At 34.4% G+C, this 27,479-nt stretch overlaps 1 protein-coding gene across 1 annotated transcript in view; it reads left to right on the top strand.

Annotated features, from left to right (window-relative positions):
• The window catches only part of LOC114328009 (uncharacterized), a 269,631-nt gene that overhangs the window by 189,003 nt on the left and 53,149 nt on the right, over positions 1–27,479 (top strand). The gene's annotated exons all lie outside the window — the stretch shown is intronic.

Genomic DNA, 27,479 nt, shown 5'->3' with positions numbered 1-27,479 from the left:
TATGCTGATAGTTTTGAAGCTGGACAACGGAGAGGGCTTTGAGGAGTAGCCTTTAACATAGTCAACGAGAGAGAGCTGTTTTGGGTCACGAGAAGACATCAGAGTGAGTGAAGCAAAAGGTCAGTCAATTTATGTGAAAGAGATTTTTATGTTCGGAAACTAAATTTTTTGAGTAAAAAGCATATGAATTAAAATTCCAATATTTCAAAAAGTAAATAGTAAATATAGGTAATCTTGCGAATACATAAATTTGTTTTGTTTAGTTTGTTTTACCAAAGTCATCGGGAACAAACCGATAAATTGTTTTTTTTTTAACTATAATAAATTTAAGCGGTAAAAATTTCATTCGGACATCTGTGTCCACAGGTTTTTAGATTCGATAGATTTCAGAGTATTGATTTTGATAAATAAAAAACAATTCTGTATTTTTATTTTAATTTTTTGCTTTATTTCTTTTCCCTATTTTATCCCGATTAGGATCAACTAAGAGATACTGAACCCACGAGAGAAGATAAGTATAACGTGAGATAATTTGGATTTTTTTTAATAGTATAAAAAGGCACCCTGAGAATTTTTATTCAATTTTTATGTATAAATTGCGACAATTAAATAATTAATCAAATAAATAATAATTAATATAAAATTAATAAGAAGCAGATCATAACAATATATCTCACAATCTTTACATATTCGCCAGGGACTCGTTTCTTATTGAGTGCCCACCACAGAATCTCTCGAGGAACTCTATCATATGCTTTCTCAAGATCAATGAATACCATATTATGAGCGTTGGGCTCTTTATTCCTGTATTTTCCATCAGTTGCCTTACAATCAAAATTGCATCTGTTGTTGATCTGCCCAGCATAAAGCCAAATTGATTATCGGATATTTTGGTTTCTTCACGTATCCGTCTATCAATTACCTACTCTCTCCCATATTTTCATGGTGTGGCTAAGTAGTTTTATAGCCCTGTAGTTTGTACATTGTTGTATGTCTCCCTTGTTTTGTAGACAGGTACTAATATACTGCTTCTCCATTCGTCTGGCAGTTGTCCAACTTCCATAATTCTATTAAATAGACCTGCTAGCCAACTTATTCCTGTCTCTCCCAATGCTCTCCATACTTCCCCAGGAATATCATCTGGTCCGACTGCTTTTCCTTTCTTTATTTTTTGAAGAGCTTGAGCCACTTCCTCGTTTATTATTCTGGTAACCATTGCTGTTACTGTCTCCGTTAACTCCACAGGCTGTCTTTCAAATTCTTCATTTAATAAACTGTCAAAATACTTTCTCCATCTCTTTTTGACTCCCTTTTCGTGAATTAGTATTTTATTATTTTCATCTCGGATACATCTAAGGGAACTCCAGACCTTAATCCTAATGAGCTTATATGTAAGATGTCGTATACCTGCTCCAACAATATGTGAAGATCTTCGAATGGCTCTCATTAAGGAATGGACCCCTTTTCCCCAAAGAGACACCCAAAGCGTAATCAGTTCTATGCCAAATCGAATGATGAGTGTCATCCAGGAGTAATACTTGCAATTCAATTCTTGTTAAAACTGCAATTATTGTACTGGTACATCGCAATTTTCAATACATTTATTATTTTCTCCATTGTTTCCTTGTTTTCCATTTGTTACTCATGATAATGTCGGAATACTTGCTACAAGACTAACTGACTCAATACTACAATACACAATAAATTTATTTTGATATAAATAAAAAAAAAAGATAAATAATTTGTTATTTTTTGGTTGGCCCATTTTCTGTGACGCGCAGTGTATATAGGGACAAAAGTAGGACACATTGACACATTCCTACAAATATAATGCAGGGAAAGACTGAAGGACGAAGGAATTCAGCCCGCAGAAAGATGTTCTGGATAATAAAGTCTGAGTGTAACAGCTTGTTTACATGGGCGGTTTGCCAACGTTTGACGCCGCGGTTTACCTGAAAAACCCAACCGCCGCGGTTCGTACACATGAGAGCGATTTACTGGCGGTCTCATTTCTCCCCTAGTAAACTTACAACCGCCGCGATTTGACGACGGAAAGGTTGCATGTGTACGATTTTGAGCGGTTGCATTTGTTTCTATGTTAAACTTGAACCGCGGCGGTTGGGTTTTTCAGGTAACAGCTTGTTTACATGGGCGGTTTGCCAACGTTTGACGCCGCGGTTTACCTGAAAAACCCAACCGCCGCGGTTCGTACACATGAGAGCGATTGACTGGCGGTCTCATTCCTCCCCTAGTAAACTTACAACCGCCGCGATTTGACGACGGAAAGGTTGCATGTGTACGATGTTGAGCGGTTGCATTTGTTTCTATGTTAAACTTGAACCGCAGCGGTTGGGTTTTTCAGGTAAACCGCGGCGTCAAACGTTGGCAAACCGCCCATGTAAACAAAGCGTAAACCGCGGCGTCAAACGTTGGCAAACCGCCCATGTAAACAAAGCGTAAGAGAGTAGCTTGTTTACATGGGCGTTTTGCCAACGATTGACGCCGCGGTTTACCTGAAAAACCCAACCGCCGCGGTTCGTACACATGAGAGCGATTGACTGGCGGTCTCATTCCTCCCCTAGTAAACTTACAACCGCCGCGATTTGACGACGAAAAGGTTGCATGTGTACGATGTTGAGCGGTTGCATTTGTTTCTATGTTAAACTTGAACCGCGGCGGTTGGGTTTTTCAGGTAAACCGCGGCGTCAAACGTTGGCAAACCGCCCATGTAAACAAGCTACTCTCTTACGCTTTGTTTACATGGGCGGTTTGCCAACGTTTGACGCCGCGGTTTACCTGAAAAACCCAACCGCCGCGGTTCGTACACATGAGAGCGATTGACTGGCGGTCTCATTTCTCCCCTAGTAAACTTACAACCGCCGCGATTTGACGACGGAAAGGTTGCATGTGTACGATGTTGAGCGGTTGCATTTGTTTCTATGTTAAACTTGAACCGCGGCGGTTGGGTTTTTCAGGTAAACCGCGGCGTCAATCGTTGGCAAACCGCCCATGTAAACAAGCTACTCTCTTACGCTTTGTTTACATGGGCGGTTTGCCAACGTTTGACGCCGCGGTTTACCTGAAAAACCCAACCGCCGCGGTTCGTACACATGAGAGCGATTGACTGGCGGTCTCATTTCTCCCCTAGTAAACTTACAACCGCCGCGATTTGACGACGGAAAGGTTGCATGTGTACGATGTTGAGCGGTTGCATTTGTTTCTATGTTAAACTTGAACCGCGGCGGTTGGGTTTTTCAGGTAAACCGCGGCGTCAAACGTTGGCAAACCGCCCATGTAAACAAAGCGTAAGAGAGTAGCTTGTTTACATGGGCGGTTTGCCAACGATTGAAGCCGCGGTTTACCTGAAAAACCCAACCGCCGCGGTTCGTACACATGAGAGCGATTGACTGGCGGTCTCATTCCTCCCCTAGTAAACTTACAACCGCCGCGATTTGACGACGAAAAGGTTGCATGTGTACGATGTTGAGCGGTTGCATTTGTTTCTATGTTAAACTTGAACCGCGGCGGTTGGGTTTTTCAGGTAAACCGCGGCGTCAAACGTTGGCAAACCGCCCATGTAAACAAAGCGTAAGAGAGTAGCTTGTTTACATGGGCGGTTTGCCAACGATTGACGCCGCGGTTTACCTGAAAAACCCAACCGCCGCGGTTCGTACACATGAGAGCGATTGACTGGCGGTCTCATTCCTCCCCTAGTAAACTTACAACCGCCGCGATTTGACGACGGAAAGGTTGCATGTGTACGATTTTGAGCGGTTGCATTTGTTTCTATGTTAAACTTGAACCGCGGCGGTTGGGTTTTTCAGGTAAACCGCGGCGTCAAACGTTGGCAAACCGCCCATGTAAACAAAGCGTAACGCTTTGTTTACATGGGCGGTTTGCCAACGTTTGACGCCGCGGTTTACCTGAAAAACCCAACCGCCGCGGTTCAAGTTTAACATAGAAACAAATGCAACCGCTCAAAATCGTACACATGCAACCTTTCCGTCGTCAAATCGCGGCGGTTGTAAGTTTACTAGGGGAGGAATGAGACCGCCAGTCAATCGCTCTCATGTGTACGAACCGCGGCGGTTGGGTTTTTCAGGTAAACCGCGGCGTCAAACGTTGGCAAACCGCCCATGTAAACAAGCTGTTAGAGAGTAGCTTGTTTACATGGGCGGTTTGCCAACGATTGACGCCGCGGTTTACCTGAAAAACCCAACCGCCGCGGTTCGTACACATGAGAGCGATTGACTGGCGGTCTCATTCCTCCCCTAGTAAACTTACAACCGCCGCGATTTGACGACGAAAAGGTTGCATGTGTACGATGTTGAGCGGTTGCATTTGTTTCTATGTTAAACTTGAACCGCGGCGGTTGGGTTTTTCAGGTAAACCGCGGCGTCAAACGTTGGCAAACCGCCCATGTAAACAAAGCGTTAAGGGTACTGGGTAAGAATGGAACGATCCTATAAGCCGAATGACAACAAATAGAGTAGCAAAAACGGTGGAAGACGGTTCCCCAATAGAAACACGATCAGTGGAAAGACTACGAAAACGATGAAACGACAACTTACTGGAAGTAGTAGTAGTACATTGAAAAACAAATACTAGACCCATGTTTGCACATAAAAAAGAAGAAGAAATAAAACGGGGATTTAAATACTAGTCGATATCTCAAACAACAGAACCACATAAATAAGTGTAAAGCAGGCAATGATACATACTGCAAATACCAAAAACTACAACAGATCGATTTTTGTTATTCATTTAGCAGACTGTGGATCAAACTTTTTAATTGCTCATCTTGAATATTAAACCAGGTAGAGTTCGGATCTGTTTGTTCTACGACCTTGTATTTGTATTCTAATTTGAAGGAGATAATTTGTGATCTTAATCACTGTGTTCAAGCACTGGATCAAACAATGTACCGAGTGATGAACTGATTGCATGGCAAAATTAAAATTAGTAATCGCATCAAATTGCATGATTTCTAATAGGTTGAAGATGTTGAAAATAAACTTCTGGTTAATATACTGAGCCAATTACCTGCACGAATGTATTCATAGGCGTAGTTAACAAGAAAGTGGTTGTGATTTTTGTCTTGTTTTCTTCTTTTTTTGTAGTACTTTCCTTAAGGTGTCGTAACGCGGAACGAAATGGTTTCGGTATAGAGGTTTTTGTTGATTGTTAATCAGTGTTGTAAATTGCTATTATTGTTATAAATAAAAGGGAGATGAGACTGATTCTGTCCGCAGTAGGTATGTCTTATAGTCTAAGAGCTAGTGAACCTTTTGACTAACGGTCGTCCTGTAAGGCTAAAAATTTGTAGAGTGATAATTCATAGCACACCAAAGCTAAAAACCATGACCTGGCAGGCCTCAGCGGTGCACGTGTATCTACCAGGTGAATCGAAAAGTGCAAATTTAGGGGGTAAAATAAACTTTCTCCTGTAAGGTTTAAATTTAAGTATGTGTTTGAGTAAGTCATTTAGAAGAAATGTGTACAATGACAGGTGATTCTGAAGAGCATAAGACCTTGCCAGGCGAGGGGAAAGATTAGGGGTTTTTATTAAAATTATTCTTTTTGCATCGAACAAATTTTTTTAGGCTTTTTGAATCATTCCAAACAGAAAAGGTCCTTAGTTATTTTTCTCTTAAGTTAATAGTTTTTGTTATATAAGCGATTGAAAATTTTGAAAATTGCGAAATCGGCCATTTTTAACCCAAATCGGACATTTATCTAAAAATTTCAATATTGGCAAGGTACGCAGATATTCCTTAAACATTGATTGATGAAATCCCGAAGAGTTTTTTGCAATAAAATAACGAAAACCGCTTTGTTTTTTTAATTGCTAATCAAGCGGGCGCTACACTGTAGTATAATTGAGGACGTTTGAACTTGCATAAATTCATTATCTCGAGAATGGGCAAATTTGAAGAGAAATCCTCAGACAGGTCGATTTTTATTTTTGAATTAGGACTTTTTGGTATATATATAATACTAGTGACGTCATCCATCTGGGCGTGATGATTTAATCGATTATTTTTTTAAATAAGAGTAGGTGTTGTGTGATAGCTCATTTGAAAGGTTATTTAATTCTCTATTCAGTAATATAAACATTAACATAATTATTTATACAGGGTGTACAAAAAATTTTTTTTCTTCTATTTGTCAAATTTAATCAAAGTTAATTTAATAAAAAAATTTTTTTTGTACACCCTGTATAAATAATTATGTTATTGTTTATATTAGTGAATAGAGAATTAAATAACCTTTCAAATGAGCTATAACACAACCCCTACTCTCATTTAAAAAAATCATCGATTACGTCATCACGCTCAGATGGATGACGTCACTAGTATTATATATATGCCAAAAAGTCCTAATTTAAAAATAAAAATCGACCTGTCTGAAGATTGCTCTTGAAATTTGCCAATTCTCGAGATAATGAATTTATGCCAACTCAAACGTCCTCACTTATACTACAGTGAAGCGTCCGCTTGATTAGCAATTAAAAAACAAAGGGGTTTCCGATATTGTATTGCAAAAAACTCTTTGGGATTTCATCAATCAATGTTTAAAGAATATCTACCTACCTTGGCAACTTTGAGATTTTTAGATAAATATCCGATTTGGGGTTAAAAATGGTCGATTTCGCAATTTTCAAAATTTTCAATCGCTTATATAACAAAAACTATTAACTTAAGAGAAAAATCACCAAAGACCTTTTCTGTTTGGAATGATTCAAAAAACTTAAAAAAAATTTGTTCGATGCAAAAAAAATAAATTTAGGAAAAACTCCTAATCTTTCCCCTCGCCTGGCAAGGTCTTATGCTCTTCAGAATCGCCTGTCATTTTACACATTTCTTTTAAATGACTTACTCAAACACATACTTAAATTTAAACCTTACAGGAGAAAGTTTATTTTACCCCCTAAATTTGCACTTTTCGATTCACCTGGTAGATACACGTGCACCGCTGAGGCCTGCCAGGTCATGGTTTTTAGCTTTGGTGTGCTATGAATTATCACTCTACAAATTTCTAGCCTTACAGGACGACCGTTAGTCAAAAGGTTCACTAGCTCTTAGACTATTATCTAATTCTACAAATTGAATGATCGTGTTACTAATTAATTAAGGCAAAGTTACATAGTATTCAGCACATAAGTTTATTATAGGTATACAGGGTGCGTCAAACCTCTGATTTTTTATGTCTATAATTTAAAATTATTTTAGATTATACAGGGTCAGTCGGCTCTGAAGAAAATGAAAAATAATCGAACCCCAGGCGAAAATGGAATAGTATCAGAAGCACTAAAAATTGGAGGAAATATACTACTTGAAAAAATTAAGCTACTTTTCAATACCTGCCTTCACAACGCCAATATTCCAACAGGCTGGAACAACGCTACTATGATCCTATTACACAAAGCAGGAGACAAAGCCAATTTAGAGAATTACAGACCGATTAGCCTCCTCAGCCATTTATATAAGTTATTTACGTGAATAATAGTTAAGAGAATGGAAAGAAAGTTAGAGACTTATCAACCAAGAGAACAGGCAGGATTCTGAAAAAGTTACGGAATAAATGACCATCTACAAAGTATAAAAACCCTAATAGAGAAAATAGTGGAATACAATAAACCTCTAGTTCTAGTTTTTATCGATTTTCATAAAGCCTTTGACAAAGTTGAGCTTAGCAAAATATTAAAGGCGCTTAAAGAATGCAGGCTAGATTATAGGTATACAAAATTATTACACAAAATATACTTACAGGCAACAACCACTGTCAAATTACATACTATACCCTATTCCACGAACATACGCCTGTTTTGGATTACTTCGACAACGAATATTTTATAGGTCTGGATCCCGCGTATGAAAAAAAAGTTGATTAATAGCAAGCTGAAAATTTGTTAATAGCTTAAGAGTGTCTAGTCGGATAAACTTTGATATATGGGAACACTGGAACAGGGGCAGTTTTAATTGTGGAACAGGTTAAAAATTTGGAACGGTCACACTACGAAAACACCACATTTATTTTGTCCGACAGAACAGACTTAAACTCTCCGAACAGAGATTAAACTATCATTCAAAAATCAGACTGCTATTTATCACCAAATGAACGTTTAATGAGTGGAACATGTAGAATATGTCAAATAACAGGAATTATGACAGGTGATAAATAGCAGTCTGATTTTTGCATGAGAGTTTAATCTCTGTTCGGAGAGTTTAAGTCTGTTCTGTCGGACAAAATAAATGTGGTGTTTTCGTAGTGTGACCGTTCCAAATTTTTAACCTGTTCCACAATTAAAACTGCCCCTGTTCCAGTGTTCCCATATATCAAAGTTTATCCGACTAGACACCCTTAAGCTATTAACAAATTTTCAGCTTGCTATTAATCAACTTCTTTTTCATACGCGATATCCAGACCTATTACTGTGCAAAATAAGAAGAACGAAAGTAAATTGCAAAAAATTACATTGTTGTTTATTGGAATAATTATTAGCGCCATTTACTTTCGTATTTCTTATATTGCACAGTAAAATATTCGTTGTCGAAGTAATCCAAAACAGGCGTATGTTCGTGGAATGGCACATAACAGTAATCGCATAAAAATAGAATGGGGGGTTAGACAAGGAGACCCAATGTCACCTAAACTTTTTAATACGGTCTTAGAACATGCTTTCAAGAGCTTGGATTGGATGACAAAGGGAATAAAAATAGATGGAGAATACCTAAACAACTTACGCTTCGCCGATGATATAGTCATAGTAACTGAGGATCTAGGTATGGCAAGAGAGATGGTACAAGAACTCGTTGTGGCTACAGAAAATGTAGGTTTAAATATAAACATCTCGAATACAAAAATAATGACAAATTTGGTACCCAACCAGAACATCAGTATTGTTGGGAAGGAAATAGAACTCGTAGATAGACATAAATACCTGGGACATGAAATTACGATTGGCAGGGATAACCAGACTCATGAACTGAAGAGAAGAATAGGTCTTGGGTGGGCAGCATTTGGAAAACTGAGAGAAACTTTTAAAAGTGAGTTGCCCACATGCCTAAAGAGAAAGGTATTTGATCAGTGCGTCCTCCCAGTCTTGACGTACGGATCAGAAACACTTACATTAACTAAAGCCTCGGCCACCAAACTAAGAGTCACGCAGAGAAGAATGGAGCGGTCAATGTTAGGAATAACTCTTCGAGACAAAATCAGAAACGAAGAAATGGAGAAGAACAAAGGTGACTGACGTCATCGAGAGGATAGCCAGGTTGAAGTGGAGATGGGCAGGACACATAGCCAGAATGACAGATGGGCGATGGACGAAGAGGTTATTGGAATGGAGGCCAAGAAAAGACAAGAGAAGCGTCGGTCGACCGCCTACAAGATGGACTGACAACTTAAGAAAGGTAAATAAAAACTGGATGAGAGCGGCGCAGGATAGATGGGGTTGGAAAAGAGAGGAGGAGGCCTATGTTCAGCAGTGGACTTTTGAGGCTGGATGATGATGAAGGGTCAGTCGTAACGACGGTATGAACCAAAGCTGTGTTTTTTAATGGAACACCCTCTACAGAGTAAGGCGGATAAACGGCCCATTAGAAATATCTCAAGAACTATAGGTAACTGAATCATGAAAATTGAAATAATGGGGTTTTGAAAGATGATCTGTTTAATGAAAATATTTCCTCTATTTTCTACTTCCGGTTATACCGGAAGTTGCTTATAACTTCGTTTTTTTTAATGGTACACCCTGTATATTTTTTCATTTTTGGATTCTTCTCGCTGTCTTCTTTCTTAAAGAGGTTTATGAGGTTTTTAATATTATACGGGGTAGTTTAGAAGATAATTACGTTTTTTTATTAATTTCGTAGCAATATTCACCCTGTAAAATTGTAGTAGTTTGACATCAAAAACTCTATGTTCAAATGATTTTTAACATAGTCTACTATTGTTAAAAATTATTAGTACCTATAGCTAAATGGTTAATTTTAGTATACAGTATTGGGTTACGAAGATTAGGTCCTAAAACCAAAAAAGTTAAGTTTTCCATTTTAGTGGGGATTTCCCAATTTAATTTTACATTTCCAAAAATAGTTTTTTCCGATTATAGCGCCATCTGTCCAAAGTCGAAAAATTGTCTCGAAGAAAAGTTACTTATTTTTACGTAAGGAATCCAAATTTGCAATAAAAAATGGGGTTCCTATTGAAGATGTTAAAGTATCTACCCACCCCACCCCCGTGGGGGCCGTGTTTGGTGTCATTCGATAGAGTTTTTAAAAATGTAGAACACGTATTTTTCAGTTTTTCGATCTGATATTCATTTCGCGAAATATCGCGGGATTCCTATTTAAAATTTTACAGTATCCTCCACCCCTCTCCGTGGGGGTCATTTTTTTACGCCCCGCTAAGATCGTCAGATTTTTGAAATATACACTGTTCTGCATGTACGTAATTTACCTTGTCATAACCTGACGATTTCGAGTTTTTCTAATAGGTCTGGATCCCGCGTATGAAAAAAAAGTTGATTAATAGCAAGCTGAAAATTTGTTAATAGCTTAAGGGTTTCTAGTCGGATAAACTTTGATATATGGGAACACTGGAACAGGAGCAATTTATTTTGTCCGACAGAATAACTCTCCGAACAGAGATTAAACTCTCATGCAAAAATCAGACTGCTATTTATCACCTGTCATAATTCCTGTTATTTGACATATTCTACATGTTCCACTCATTAAAACGACCATTTGGTGATAAATAGCAGTCTGATTTTTGCATGAGAGTTTAATCTCTGTTCGGAGAGTTTAAGTCTGTTCTGTCGGACAAAATACATGTGCCGTTTTCGTGGTTTGACTGTTCCAAATTTTTAACCTGTTCCACAATTAAAACTTCCCCTGTTCCAGTGTTCCCATATATCAAAGTTTGTCCGACTAGACACCCTTAAGCTATTAACAAATTTTCAGCTTGCTATTAATCAACTTTTTTTTCATACGCGGGATCCAGACCTATAAGGATATATTTGTTTTTACGGATTGCCCCCAGCGCACGCCCCTGTATTAAGAGTTCATATATTGTAGGGGTACATTTAAAGAGTACAAGGTTTCCCCCATGTTATTTTTTGACGCGCTCGAGTAACTGCAAGAATCTCCACTTGGACTACCCTACCATTATATTTTTTCAGTTTTCTTTTCATCCTTGACTGGCGTAGTTATAAACAAAACACATTTTGTGTTTCCCAGTGTTATTAGTCTCTTAGTGTAGGAAACAGGTTGAACCTCGCAAAATGGACACAAGTCCTGTTTTATTTTTTTTATGGTATATCAAGGGGTGAGACTATTATGAGAATAACATTTTCTTAAAAATTTTCGCCCCGGAACCCCCTTTTCATCTCTTTAAAGGGGGTAATTTGTGGTTTTTGCGAAACTTAGCCCTTCCTGTACGTTTTGCAAAAAATGTCCTTAATAGTAAAATGAAGAGGACTATATTTCCTACTATTTATTTCCCGACAGCATATGTCTATCACCCACCGTTTAGCGGGGGTGGCGCCCCAATGTTGACAAATTTATAAAAAGACGTTTTTTAAAAAAATTATTTTTCCCTAACTGTAACGAAAATTAGGATGAAACCCTGCAGCAATTAATCAAAAATAACTGGTTGATTTTTTGGTATAGGTTTCATTTAAGAGCAATTGCAAAAATTTTTAATTACAGGGTGTTAAATTTTACAAAATCCCTTTTTATACCTTCTGAACCGCCTATGCTACAGTAAAAAACTTTCAGCGGTTATCCATGTACTGGTGTTATTTACAAATTTGTATAATACACCCCATATTTTCCCCAGAACCACCCAAAAAAAAGGAGAATTAATAAAGAAAATAATCTTTTGATTTTGGGCCACCACTGTGGCTTTAGGGTGCAAAGAAAATAAAATATGCATAGGTCATAATGTGTAGCAGACAGTGGGGTCTTGTATTTTCCATAAGTACGTTATCCATAAAATGAATAGGTGACGAAAAAAAAAAACGAAAACTGGAGCCCGCCAAAGCATTTCTGAGGTTTACGGCGCCACAGTGCCGTAACGGTTGCTTATACGAAAAAAATGCATAGGACCTTATTTGTAGAGCAAATAGTGGTCTTAAATTCTGTATAAGTTTTGTTTTAAAAAAATGCATAGGTAATGAGAAAATCGTAAAAACATGCTCTCCAAGGGATAGGGGTAGTTTTTTCAGTTTATTTTCCACGATAGGGGTAGTTTCCGCAGAGATGTTGCAATGATCATATTAATCATATATAGGGTGTCCCAGACTAATTTACCCACGCTATATCTCTTAAACGAATAGAGATTTTTGAATGGGACAAACGGTGATATATTCTACGGGTAATACACTTAAATATGGCGTACAAAAAAATCATCCCCTAAATAATCATCCCTTAGTTACAACCCCTAACTTTAATTTTTTTGAATATGATCATTTATGAAAAACTCAATTGACGGATCATATGCCCATATGGGCCAAAAAGCAAAAAAAAAATTTTTCAACCCCCCTATATTTATTTTTTTGGCTACAGGGGTTGCATCAAGAAATCGCTTCTAGTGTCCATGCATGGGTAATAAGAACGTGCACAAAATGATATATGAAGCATTTTAATAAAGGGCATGGTGTGTGAAGGATTCCAAGAAAATCACTTTCTTTATTAATTCTCCGTTTTTTGGGGTGGTTCCGGAAAATATTGGTGGTGAATTATAGAAATTTGTAAATAACACCAGTACATGGATAATCACTGAAAGTTTTTTTACTCTAGCATAGGCGGTTCAGATGGTATAAAAAGAGGTTTTTTAAAATGTAACACCCTGTAATTAAAAAATTTGCAATTGCCCTTAAATGAAACCTATACCAAAAAATCAACCAGTTATTTGTGATTGGTTGCCGCAGGGTTTCTTCTTAATTTTCGTTACAGTTAGGGAAAAATAATTTTTTAAAAAACATCTTTTTTATAAATTTGTCAACTTTGGGGCTCCACCCTCGCTAAACGGTGGGTGATAGACATGCTGTCGGGAAATAAATAGTAGGAAATATAGTTCCTCTTCATTTTACTATTCAGTAAATTTTTTGCAAAACGTACAGGAAGGGCTACGTTTCGCAAAAACCACAAATTACCCCCTCTAAAGTGATAGAAAGGGGGGTTCCGGGGCGAAAATTTTTAAGAAAATGTTAGTCTCATAATAAGCACCCCTTGATATACCATAAAAAAAATAAAACCGGATTTGTGTCCATTTTGCGATGTTCAATCTCTGTTTCCTACACTATCTCATACATAAAGTTTCGTTATAATATATATGCCTGTTAATTCTTTTGTTTTTCTAAAACACCTCGAATTTAGTTTCTGAAAAAATCTTCTGCTTAAATCAACAAACCATTCATTATATTATTGGTTATGTTATAATACAAACGCCAGGTAGAAACTGCAACAAAAACAAAGATTTTTCATAATCGTTTTACCTGTTTCTTAGTTATCTAAAGTTGGCATCTTTATTCTGCATGACTTGACTAATATGCACCTGTTCAGCTCGTACGTTTAAAATTTTCATATCAAAACAATCAAATTATTAAGTTATACAGGGACATTCAAGGAAGTAGTTCAAAAATTCCAAAATTAAATAATAAACATGATCCACGTCTTACATAACTGTGTCCTAAAATTTAATAAAACAGTCAGATTTAAGAGGATGGGTACGTATTTTCAGCTGCAATGCTATTCAAATGGGGATTCATTTTTTTCGAATCCTGAGAAAACTAATGAGTATTTTTAAAAAATTTAAACGCAGAATGAAAGATTACGTTATTGGCGAGGGCCAAAAGTCCCTGAGAACTTATATAATGTTTATTTTAATAATTTACAGGGGTGAAAAACTAAGAGAAAATTTAGTGTGATATTTAATTTAAAATATCTCATTCAAAATAAACTTTTCATTTATTCTAAGGAACTTTCGACCCTCGGTAATAATATAGTCTTTCATTCTGCGTTTAAATCTTTCAAAAATATTTATTGGTTTTTTCAGGATTCGAAAAAAATGAACACAAAGTCTGTGGTAATATTTCCAAATCTATCTTTGTCATACAACGCACTCAGTCGAATTAGAATATTGTCAGCATACTGTCAGTCAGACAGTGACAATCAGTGACAATTTTAAATATTTGACATGGCATCGGGAATATTTTGAGTTGTTAATTAAATAATATTGATATATAGTGTATTTGATAAATAATTGATTTAAGACGTGAACTTAATAAAAAGTTATTTATTGTGTATTATTTGTAGAAGATCCAAGCAGAGAATACATCAGGATAATATATTCTGTGATCCAAGTATTTTGTTGTTAAAGATGTTCAAAATTGTAAGCGTTCCATAGTAACAATATATTATTAAAAAATCACTAACATTTTAACATTTATTTAACATTTCCCATTATAAATAGTTAAAATCACTTTAACACTTTTCCTCTTTTCTCGATTGAGTATTAGTTTTTGTTGTACATATAAATTATTACAATCACTGAATACATAGTTAGTGAAAAAATTATCACATTTATTAACTGAATTAATATTGCAATTATAAAAATAACAGTTATCCAAGACATTTTCAAGTAGAATGACATTCTAGTAATGTTTACATATCCATACCAGTGTGAATTTTACTACACGTAATTTGCCGTGTAAAGACAGAAAAAGTAGGTATACCCGTAGAATATTTGCGAATTATGTACCGATGGCCTTAAACCGAAACAGGAGAATGGTCTAAAAGTCCAAAAATATATAGTCTAAAAATATATTAAAAAAGAAGCCGCATCTCGATAAAAACTGGCTTATCGAAAAAATACTAAGAGGCAAAAAGTTTTAAAACGTTGTGTTTAACTAATGGTGGTACCACAATAATGAATTAATTGGAACGTACACAAAAGTTTGGGGGGTTTAAGGGAACAAAACCCCCATAAGCTTTTTATGGGGTGGATAAATTTCACTGTAATATTGTTTTAAGATGTTCCTGACATAAGAATGATAGATACATGTAGATTTTCAATAAAAAATCTCTTATAGTTTTCGATATATTAAAAAAAATCAATTTTCATTTTGTAACTTCAACGGGCTGTAACTTTTTTATGAGCACATTTGTACTGAGGTAAGTTAGGTTCAATCGAACTATTTTTACCCCAGAATGTGTGGTATAATTTATGACCAATCTTTTCGGGACACCCTGTATTTTGGGCAAAAATTGTATCTAATAAAAAGTATGTGTGATTTTTTATTAGTACATACTTGTATTTTTTTCTCGTGTGAACAAAATTTGTTGAGTGTCCTCATTTGTTTACCTTGTCCTTACAATGTGTACTTTGTTAGCATTTCTGAATTGGTATATATGCGGAAATGTTCTTAATTTGTTTGCTAATTTCAGGAAGTAGCGTAGTAATAGCCTAAACATTGTGCAAATGAGCAGCTGATGTTTGTTTACAATGTTTACACAGAAAATACATTAAGGTTAATAAGACAGTTACAACGTTGTAACGTTTTTAGATTAAGATAAATTTTAGATTTTGGTCATTATTGTGAATAAACTCATTATTCCTGTAAATATGTTTGGCGTAATTGTGCAACATAAAAAAACAATTTTGGTAGGAAATGTTTAGCACGAAAAATCATGGTTGATGTAGATGTTTTAAAACTTAATGGAGACCTGATCCTAGAAATGATCGTTCGTTAGTATGTAGAGTATCAGTAGTTCTACTTACTTTCATTTCACTAAAGTATTTCACCACTTTTAGGATTACCGCTAGACATTCGACAGCCAATGGTCCAGTCTATTTTACAGAATAAGAAGTAAGAAATTAAATTGCTCTATCCTCCGGTTGAAAATTATTGATAGCACAGTTTTTTCGACGCAGGTCATTTGTATTTGTATTGTATGTTGTATTGTACTCGAAGACATATAGGCTATTGATTATGTACTGTAGAAAGGAACTACAACGTTAACGGGGTTTTATTATTTCATATGGTCAATTGATCTCTATATATGAAAAAACCGCGGAGTGCTACCATTTACAGGGGTGCGTTTTTGAGAAATGGGTGAATTAGTCCCTGGGCACATGTTACATTAGGGTGAGTTCTATGCACTTTTGGTACAAACACGTCTACATAAAAATTGTTCCTGGTTAAATTTCCTATCTAAATATCACTTTTTAAAGTCAAAGATACTTTTTTTAACAAAAATATATTCAAAAGAAAAAGCACAAAGAAACCCAAAAGAAAGAAATTTTGTTTTTTGTCCCTTAACTTCTGTCCACGGGGATATAGGTATAGATATTGCTTCACAGAAAAGAAACTTACATCTTTTCTCTTTAAAATGCTGTTTGGTAGAGGTCTTTGCGATTTACAGTTTTCGAAATATGATTTTTCAAAGTTTGCCACTCACAGCAATTTTGGGCAATTTTCCTTGTTATTTCGCACATATTGTTCTGTAACTTTTTTCTACGTAACTTTAGGTATATGCAATGGTACATGTAATAGGAAGAGAAATCAATTACCTTTAGAATGGTCTACTGCATAACGTTGTGCGACATTTTTAAGAGGTTATGGTTTTTCAAGATTTTATACCTTTAACGATTTTTCATATTTCTTACGATTATTTTTTAATTTCTCATTATAACTTTTTTTCTCCTACATTCAGGTAAATATTTATTATATAATAAAAAAGAAAGCTTATTTTGTTTACTTTAAAACGGTGTATTATAAAAAATTCTAGAATTATTTTTGGATAAAATGCGCTTTATAAGATATGCTTTTTCAAAATGTAGTAAGTACTTGAAACGATTTTTGATTTGAGGATAATTTTTTTAAATTTCTTATTATAACTTTTTTATGTGATTGTGTGTTATGATTAATTTTATTTTTTATAGGTAATACTTTGGATCCACTTGACTGGGGCTGGCAAACTTCAAAATATAGATTAGGTAATTCCAATATTTACTGTCAAAGCTCCTTCACCACAAGCTTTGCTTGAAAAAATAGCATGTAAATGTACCAAAGGATGTACAAAAAACTGCGGTTGTAGGAATATAGGAATTAGTTACTCAATATTCTGCAAAGGGTGCATGGGTATTAATTGTGAGAACTCTAAGGTAACTGAGGTGTCAGGGGAAGATATTGAAGCTAATGCTAACGAAGAGATGGACTATGATTTTGAAAAAATTTTAAATGTCAACGTTTAAATAATTTTAACTAAAGTGATGTTTTCTAAGACTAATGTTTATGTAATTTTTCTAAAAGAAATAATTTTAAATAATACAGGTAAAAAAATATCAAAGAATCACTCGGTTTCCATTATTTAAATATAGATGAGACACCATTTTAAAGAACAGAAAGTAAGCTCTCTTTATTGAGCAATATATAGTATATTCATGTACAAGAAAAAAAGTTATAATGAGAAATTTAAAAAATAATCCTAAAATCAAAAATCGTTGCAGGTACTTATTACATTTTGAAAAAGCATATCTTATTCAAAAATAATCCTACAATTTTTTATAATACACCATTTTAAAGTAAACAAAATAAGATTTCTTTTTTATATTATATATAATATAATATATATATATATATATATATATATATATATATATATATATATATATATATATATATATACTAAATATGCATAAGATGGAATGCAACCACAGACACGTGTTTCTGACTTATTAGTCGTCATCAGTATGGTATAGCCAAACAGGAGCAACGCAACCAATTTGTGGCTGTAATGTTAGAAGACCCTCAGGATTCGAGAGCAATAACTAACACATCCACGGAGGAAGCTACAGCTACCTGTAGGATACTGATGACGACTAATAAGTCAGAAACACGTGTCTGTGGTTGCATTCCATCTTATGCATATTTTGTATTTTCATTGTTGCGAGCCATGCCGATATTTATTAACTCGCGTTAACCTCTCCTTGTTTGATTTTAAAACGTTTTAAACGTTTGGCATTACTTTCCTCAGGTAGCTGTAGCTTCCTCCGTGGATGTGTTAGTTGTTGCTCTCGAATCCTGAGGGTCTTCTAACATTACAGCCACAAATTGGTTGCGTTGCTCCTGTTTGGCTATACCATACTGATGACGACTAATAAGTCAGAAACACGTGTCTGTGGTTGCATTCCATCTTATGCATATTTTGTATTTTCATTGTTGCGAGCCATGCCGATATTTATTAACTCGCGTTAACCTCTCCTTGTTTGATTTTAAAACGTTTTAAACGTTTGGCATTACTTTCCTCAGGTAGCTGTAGCTTCCTCCGTGGATGTGTTAGTTGTTGCTCTCGAATCCTGAGGGTCTTCTAACATTACAGCCACAAATTGGTTGCGTTGCTCCTGTTTGGCTATACCATACTGATGACGACTAATAAGTCAGAAACACGTGTCTGTGGTTGCATTCCATCTTATGCATATTTTGTATTTTCATTGTTGCGAGCCATGCCGATATTTATTAACTCGCGTTAACCTCTCCTTGTTATATATATATATATATATATATATATATATATATATATATATATGTTGATGTGATCTTGATTATTGATATGAGATAATATTCTTATATGTCATTTAATTTAATCAATGTATTAATAATAATCTAATTAATTTACCAGATCACATATCAATGTGTTTTCAATCTCAGGGCTTTTTATAAAATTAAGTACTTACATACGTGGCTTCTAAGTATTTCTTAATGGTTCCTAATCGGGATAGGAAAGAAAAGAGTAAAATAATAACACATATGGGTTACAATTGTAATCAAAATATTGTTTATTTTATTTAAATGGCAATCACTGCTTAATATTTGCTATATCTTATTATTCTTAAACATAACATTTACACATGGGAATCTTATTTCCTTTTGGTTTCCAATTGAAAGTTTTTATTAACATTTAACTATTATGATTTATTAGCAACAATTCTATTTAAGTTTGATGAAGCTTTTCTGATATTATTGATTATGTTTCTTCAATTTTAAATGTGGTATTTAATACGAAAAACCCATACATTCATGTCCAAACAAATGAGACTGACCTTTTTCTGGTGAACTGAGAATGTCTTCACACAAGACCCGTTTCCTGCTATCCTTGGCTGCAATCAAAACCTCGTCCTGGCTTCCAGTAATGTTCTCCTCTGAAACTAGCTCGTATAGCTCTCGCTTCCTGCTTCTGTCGTGATGCTGTGTTCTACCTTTTTCGAAACTGCAATCAGCTACCGGGAACTCTTGGCTCAAAGAGGTTCTTTTACTCTCAACCTGGCCTACCTCTCGTTCCACGATAGATACTCCACACTCACGGAACTACACCGGCTTTCTCACTCTCCGTACACTACCGTCTACTACTGGACTTCACTTCTCGACAGCTCAAAACATTCTGCTCTCTATTTGTCATTCATTCCCCTACTTTCTAAATATCCCTTCCAGATTCACAAATCAAACTTCCACCACCAACTCTCATTCGCAGTCTTCTTCAAAACCAATTTTTAATCTTTCTAAATATGCTTAATGGATTTCAAAGAAAATAGTTAATTCCCATTCTAAAATTACTTTCTACTATATACAAATTTTAATGACCTATTCTCTATTTCCACTTAGTCTTATTTAGCATCGGCTAATGATCGATCCTTCCGCGAACAACGATAATGACCTATTATCGATTTCACTTGAGTCTTATTTAATCACTTCTTAAAATTAAATATAACAATTTGTTGTATACAGGTTGTTCTAAATTTATATGCCCGTGGTTGAGAAAATTGAAAATATTTTATATTAAATTGAATTTTGTTTATAATTATCAAATTTTAATTTTCATATCAAATAGAAATATAACAAATCCCCGCCTTGTATTCGATAAAATTTATCTGCATTTTTAAATAAATTTTCTCGAGGCAAAACCAACTCCCTGTATATTTCCTTACTTTAATCTACGTCTTATACCCCTTCTTCTTGTATTACTCTAATTAGTCCCACCTGTAGAGTAATTGTTTCCTTATTTTCAGTGTCCTCATCCTGTGTTAGAGTGTCGGCTATTATGTTGTCTTTCCCTTTTTCCCATATCAATCTTCTGTCTTTTTCCTCAGATTTTTCACATACTTTTACCGTGTATTCTGCATCCTCGTTTTCATATGCCTCCTCTTCAAATGCCACTGTTTCGATCATATCTTTTTCGCTTTCATTTGTTAGCTTTATTTCTTCTTCTCCTGAGCTCATCTCTTCTTTTGAGGAATCCCAGTTTTCTTTTGCTTTTGATACTCTCAATTTTTCTTCTTCTGGGCTCAACTCTTCTTTTGAGGAGCCACAGGTTTCATTTTCTTTTGTCTTTTTCTGACTTTTTCTCCCTTTTCTTCTTTGTCCTTGCTTCGTTGCCAAATTCATTTCCACTGTTTGTTCTTTACCTGATTCGTCCGTATTTTGTTTCTCCTGTTCCTTGTCCTGTTCTTCTTCTTTTTCTTCTGTTAGATTCATCGTATTATTTTTAAAATCTATCACTACATGTTTTTCTGCCAATTCGTCAACTCCTACTATCATGTCATGTGACATGTTTGGCATTATTACACATTGTAGTGCATACATCTTCTTACCCAGTCGTACCATTACTCGTATGCCTTCATTTATAGTTGCCAATGTCCGTTTGTTTGCGCCCACTAAATTTACCCTAGGTATTTTGTAAATTAAATTTGTTAAGTTAACTTCTTCTATTAGTTTTCTGTTGACCAATGTTATTTCAGATCCAGTGTCTATCATAATTTTAATTGGTTTCTCGTTGATAAATCCATCCACAAATTTTAAATCAACTCCATTTTTCTTTTCGTTGTTTCTTGCCAATTTAATAAACTCCTTGGGGTTACAAAAGATTCCTGTTTGATTTTTGGTTTTTAGTGAGCGCCGTCGTGAAAAGACGCCGGTTGCTCATCGTTGTTTATATTTTCGTCATAATGTCTCTCTCCGTCATATTCATCTGTCTGGGTATTATTTACTTCTCTTCTATTTTCTCTTGGTCTGTCGGATCTGTTTCGGTTTTCTCGATATCCCTGTTCATTTTGTCTACCATTATTTCTGTTTTCTTGATTTGCGAGTGTGGTGTTTCTATTCTGGTATTCTCGATTTCTGTCCTCATTCCATTGCCTATTTCTTTGTTCATAATTTCCTCTTCCGTTGTCTCTATTTTCGTTTTCCCTTCTGGGATTAATATCTCGTCTTGTATAGTCCCTCCTATTTTGATTTCTATCTCTGTAATCCTGTGTTTCTCGGGGCCTGTAATCTTCTCGCGACCTTCTTGATTTTCTTTCTCTTAAACGTGATTCTCTTATTTGTAGGAATTGGCATAAACTATCTATGTCTTTGTAGTTTTGCAATGTGATATGGTCTTCCAGCGTTTCTTCGAAATGTCTTGCAATCAGTTCGACTAATTGTTCCGATGAGTAATTATATTGTAAATGTTTTGCGTTATAGTAAATTTGTAATGCATATGTCCTTTCTGATATACCCATCCTATCATTGTATTTCCCATTTTGCAATTCCTTGTTAATTTCCAATTGTTGGACTTTTCCCCAGAAATAATTCAAAAATTTTTGTTCAAATTGTTGCCAACTGTCAAATTCTTCTTCTTTGCAATCGAACCATAGGCTTGCTTCATATTTTAGATGATTTCTGATAGTTTCTTTTGCTGTTTCGAAATTTCCGATGTGCTGTATTTTCTTTTTCAGGCTATTTATGAACGGCACTGGGTGTAATCTTCTTACATCCCCGCCAAACCTTATCTTCTTGTCATCTGTGCTATGTATAACCATTTCTCTTCTTTCTCCTACATTTTGTTGAATATTGATTTCCGCAATCTTTCTTTCCATTTCTTCTCTGATTGCTTGAATAGCGTTTTCAAACTTGTTTTCCAAATTTTCTATTTCCTTTTTCTTGCAATTCGTTATTTCCTTTATTTTGATTTTGATTTCTTTAATCTCTAACTCCTGTTTCTCGCTTTTTTTTGCAATCTCTTCTATTTTTTTAACCATTTCCTTCTTAATACTCTCTATATTTCTGTTGTTTTCTTCTATGGCTTGTTTTGTTTCCTGTTGATTGTCATCCATTTTTTGCTGTGTTTCATCCATTTTTTGATCCACTTTATCCATTTTCTTTGATGTTTCTTCCATGGCTTGTTTCGTTTCACGTTGATTTTCATCCATTTTTTGTTGTGTTTCTCTTTGATTGTCATCCAGTTTTTGTGACTGGAGTTGCATCAGTTGTAATAGTTTATCTATTCCTGATAATTCCTGATTTTCTGATGCCATGATTGTCGTGTCTAAACTATCTTCTTGGTCTGAATGTTCTTTTTGTTTTTTGTTGTCTTTGCTTTGGCTTCTTGTCACAGACATTTGTTTTCAAGAAGTACTGTCCCCGCCAAATATGAAATTTTACTAGTATGTTACCAAGACGACTTTTTCTCACCCAAATATTATAAATTGTCAATAAATATATCAAATGTAAATATCGTAAAAATAAAATATTAAATCAGTTATGTAAAATTTGTACCTAAAGAGATCTAAAATTTTATGTTATCAAATGTAAGTATCTCACTTTTTACCACAGGCATATAAATTTTCAAATACCGGCTTTACTCTTTCTATCCTTCAAATTTGCCACTAGAAATACTTTACAATGCTTTCCACGTTGGACGACAGTTGATGTGATCTTGATTATTGATATGAGATAATATTCTTATATGTCATTTAATTTAATCAATGTATTAATAATAATCTAATTAATTTACCAGATCACATATCAATGTGTTTTCAATCTCAGGGCTTTTTATAAAATTAAGTACTTACATACGTGGCTTCTAAGTATTTCTTAATGGTTCCTAATCGGGATAGGAAAGAAAAGAGTAAAATAATAACACATATGGGTTACAATTGTAATCAAAATATTGTTTATTTTATTTAAATGGCAATCACTGCTTAATATTTGCTATATCTTATTATTCTTAAACATAACATTTACACATGGGAATCTTATTTCCTTTTGGTTTCCAATTGAAAGTTTTTATTAACATTTAACTATTATGATTTATTAGCAACAATTCTATTTAAGTTTGATGAAGCTTTTCTGATATTATTGATTATGTTTCTTCAATTTTAAATGTGGTATTTAATACGAAAAACCCATACATTCATGTCCAAACAAATGAGACTGACCTTTTTCTGGTGAACTGAGAATGTCTTCACACAAGACCCGTTTCCTGCTATCCTTGGCTGCAATCAAAACCTCGTCCTGGCTTCCAGTAATGTTCTCCTCTGAAACTAGCTCGTATAGCTCTCGCTTCCTGCTTCTGTCGTGATGCTGTGTTCTACCTTTTTCGAAACTGCAATCAGCTACCGGGAACTCTTGGCTCAAAGAGGTTCTTTTACTCTCAACCTGGCCTACCTCTCGTTCCACGATAGATACTCCACACTCACGGAACTACACCGGCTTTCTCACTCTCCGTACACTACCGTCTACTACTGGACTTCACTTCTCGACAGCTCAAAACATTCTGCTCTCTATTTGTCATTCATTCCCCTACTTTCTAAATATCCCTTCCAGATTCACAAATCAAACTTCCACCACCAACTCTCATTCGCAGTCTTCTTCAAAACCAATTTTTAATCTTTCTAAATATGCTTAATGGATTTCAAAGAAAATAGTTAATTCCCATTCTAAAATTACTTTCTACTATATACAAATTTTAATGACCTATTCTCTATTTCCACTTAGTCTTATTTAGCATCGGCTAATGATCGATCCTTCCGCGAACAACGATAATGACCTATTATCGATTTCACTTGAGTCTTATTTAATCACTTCTTAAAATTAAATATAACAATTTGTTGTATACAGGTTGTTCTAAATTTATATGCCCGTGGTTGAGAAAATTGAAAATATTTTATATTAAATTGAATTTTGTTTATAATTATCAAATTTTAATTTTCATATCAAATAGAAATATAACAATATATATATATAAATATATATATATATATATATATATATATATATATATATATAAATATATATATATATATATATATATATATATATATATATATATATATATATATATATAAATGTAGAAGAAAAAAAGTTATAATGAGAAATTTAAAAAATAATCGTAAAAAATATAAAAAATCGTTAAAACTATAAAATCTTGAAAAACCATAACCTCTTAAAAAAGTCGCACAACGTTATGCAGTAGACCATTTTAAAGGCAATTGATTTCTCTTCCTATTACATGTACCATTGCATATCTAAAGTTACGTAGAAAAAAGTTACAGAACAATATTTGCGAAATAACAAGGAAAATTACCCAAAATTGCTGTGAGTAGCAAAGTTTGAAAAATCATATTTCTAAAACTGTAAATTCAAATTACCTCTACCAAACAGCATTTTAAAGAGGAAAGATGTAAGTTTTTTTTCTGTGAAGCAATGTCTATACTTATATCCCCGTGGACAGAAGTTATGGGACAAAATACAAAATTTCTTGCTTTTGGGTTTCTTTGTGCTTTTTCTTTTGAATATATTTTTGTAAAAAAAAGTATCTTTGACTTTAAAAAGAGATATTTAGATAGGAAATTTAACCAGAAACAATTCTTATGTAGACGTGTTTGTACCAAAAGTGCATAGAACTCACCCTAATGTAACCTGTGCCCAGGGAGTAATTCACCCATTTCTCAAAAACGCACCCCTGTAAATGGTAGCACTCCGCGGTTTGTCCATTGACGATATGAAATAATAAAACCCCGTTAACGTTGTAGTTCCTTTTAGCTATCTTATTTTGAATAGAATCAATAGCCTAATAAACTAAACATATATAACATAACAAATGGCCTGCGTCGTAAAAACAATAATTTTCAAACGGAATAATTTCTAAATTGAATTAAAAAATCCTTTCATAATCTTTTTTATACTATTATGGGCTCCTTTTAAACCAGGAGGAGTAATTCAAATTTACCGCGCCGTAATGCTTGTTTGTAATTGGTCCAACCTCAGCCAAGTTGACTCCTGTTATGAAATGTTGACACTATTGGCATTTCATATCAAAAACGTGGATTTTTGCTAAAGGTGGAATAAAACGGATTTGACAGGACGAGAGTGTAAACTCCATAACACACACCGACACTGTGAGAAAGAGACATAGTATATTGCATGAGGGTGGAAAACATAGTTTTATTGATGGAGAGGATCGTGTGTTTTCGAAAAATAGGCTGATTATTACGATAACATGAATACTAGGTCTGGATCCCGCGTATGAAAAAAAAGTTGATTAATAGCAAGCTGAAAATTTGTTAATAGCTTAAGGGTGTCTAGTCGGATAAACTTTGATATATGGGAACACTGGAACAGGGGCAGATTTAATTGTGGAACAGGTTAAAAATTTGGAACGGTCACACCACGAAAACGGCACATTTATTTTGTCCGACAGAACAGACTTAAACTCTTCGAACAGAGATTAAACTCTCAGGCAAAAATCAGACCGCTATTTATCACCAAATGGGCGTTTTAATGAGTGGAACATGTAGAATATGTCAAATGACAGGAATTATGACAGGTGATAAATAGCAGTCTGATTTTTGCATGAGAGTTTAATCTCTGTTCGGTTTAATCTCTGTTCGGAGAGTTAAAGTCTGTTCTGTCGGACAAAATAAATGTGCCGTTTTCGTGGTGTGACCGTTCCAAAGTTTTAACCTGTTCCACAATTAAAACTGCCCCTGTTCCAGTGTTCCCATATATCAAAGTTTATCCGACTAGACACCCTTAAGCTATTAACAAATTTTCAGCTTGCTATTAATCAACTTTTTTTTCATACGCGGGATCCAGACCTATACGGAGATGTTTGTGAAATGGTTGAAAAAAAAATTGCTTCCAAGTTTACATGCACCATCTCTAACCATACTTTTGGGTAATGCTCATTCGAAAATTTTAAATAAGAAATCAACAAGGACTGTATCAAATAGGTTTGGTTCAAAGCAATTTGGAGATGGTAATAAAAAATGTAATACAGGCAATTAGTACGTTCTTTAAAGGTAAAATATTGCAAAACCTCTAAATTTTAAAGAACCGCTTGGATTGTCATGAAATTTGGCATACACATAGCTAACAAGTCAAAGAAAAAAAGTGATATTTATTGTGCCGATGTGTGCTTTTGCCCTAGGGGTTAGTTTCACCCCCTTTTGGGGGTGAAAAATATATGTTCGAAATAAGTCCGCAAATAGATAAAATGACTAATTCTAATCAACTTTTGGTCTATAAAGTTTTTTCGCCAAAATAATAGTTTTCGAGTTATTTGCGAGTGAATATGTTAATTTTTCTACAATACGTTTTCTGACGGTTTTTCGCAAATAACTCAAAAAGTAAGTATTTGGTCGAGAAAATAATTCTTTATTAAATTTAAATTAAAAATATAGCACGTAAAAAAGTGAAAAACATGGAGTATATATTAGATCACTATACCTAGTAGAAGCTGAGTTATAGCTAATGGAAAATAGGTTCATATTCGTCAAATGCCAGATCGAATATTTTAACGTGCCATAACCAAAAACGAAACACTTTTCTGGGAAAACCCCATTTTTTGTTTAAAAAAAAAAAATTTTAGCATCAAAAATAAACAAGTTAACAAAATAAAGTTGGTCACTTTTTTTTGGTAAGAAATCAGGATAATCACCCCCTAATTTGCATTTCAAATGAACTTAATTGTTACCTCTTCACAAGTTTTTTACTCGCGTACGTATTGATCATATGATCTGTAAGTTTCATCGGTTCAAAGTCCTTATTTTTTAAAGAGCTGTAGTTAAAAGTGCTTGAACGAGTCACTTATCACGAGTGTATTAGAAAAAATGCAAATTTAGAAAAACCTAATCTTAACCAATTTTTGTCGTACCAAATCGAACCAATCGTACAGAAAAACAAAAAAATACAAAATATTCAGAAAATTAAAGCTGACTTCTTTTATTGTTTAAGATTTTTGGTATCTCGAACAATTTTTAAGTTATTTTGAAAAATGGATTTTTTTCAAAATTAAAATTTTTTAAAAATTTTACTTTAAACCAAATTTTTTCAAAAATAAGCACTTTGAATCGATGAAACTTACAGATCATATAAACACAACATAAGTAAAGTAACTTGTGAAGCGGTAACGATTAATTTCATTTAAGTTGCTAATTGGGGGGCTATCTTCCTGATTTTTGTTTGTCAAAACAAAAGGGACCAACTTTATTTTGAGCGTAACTTGCTTACATTTAATGCTAGAAATTTTTTTATAAAATCAGAAATAAAGCTTTTTTAAACACCTTAAAAAAGTTGTAATGTGTTTTCCCCAAGAATGCTTCATTATTTGGATATTTCACATTGAATTATTCTATTTGGAATTTTTAAA

The sequence above is a fragment of the Diabrotica virgifera genome, chromosome 1 (assembly GCF_917563875.1).
Source record: "Diabrotica virgifera virgifera chromosome 1, PGI_DIABVI_V3a".
In the NCBI taxonomy this organism is placed as follows: Eukaryota; Metazoa; Arthropoda; class Insecta; order Coleoptera; family Chrysomelidae; genus Diabrotica; species Diabrotica virgifera.
The sequence above is the reverse complement of the archived record's forward strand: the minus strand, read 5'-3'. Positions and strand labels throughout refer to the sequence as shown.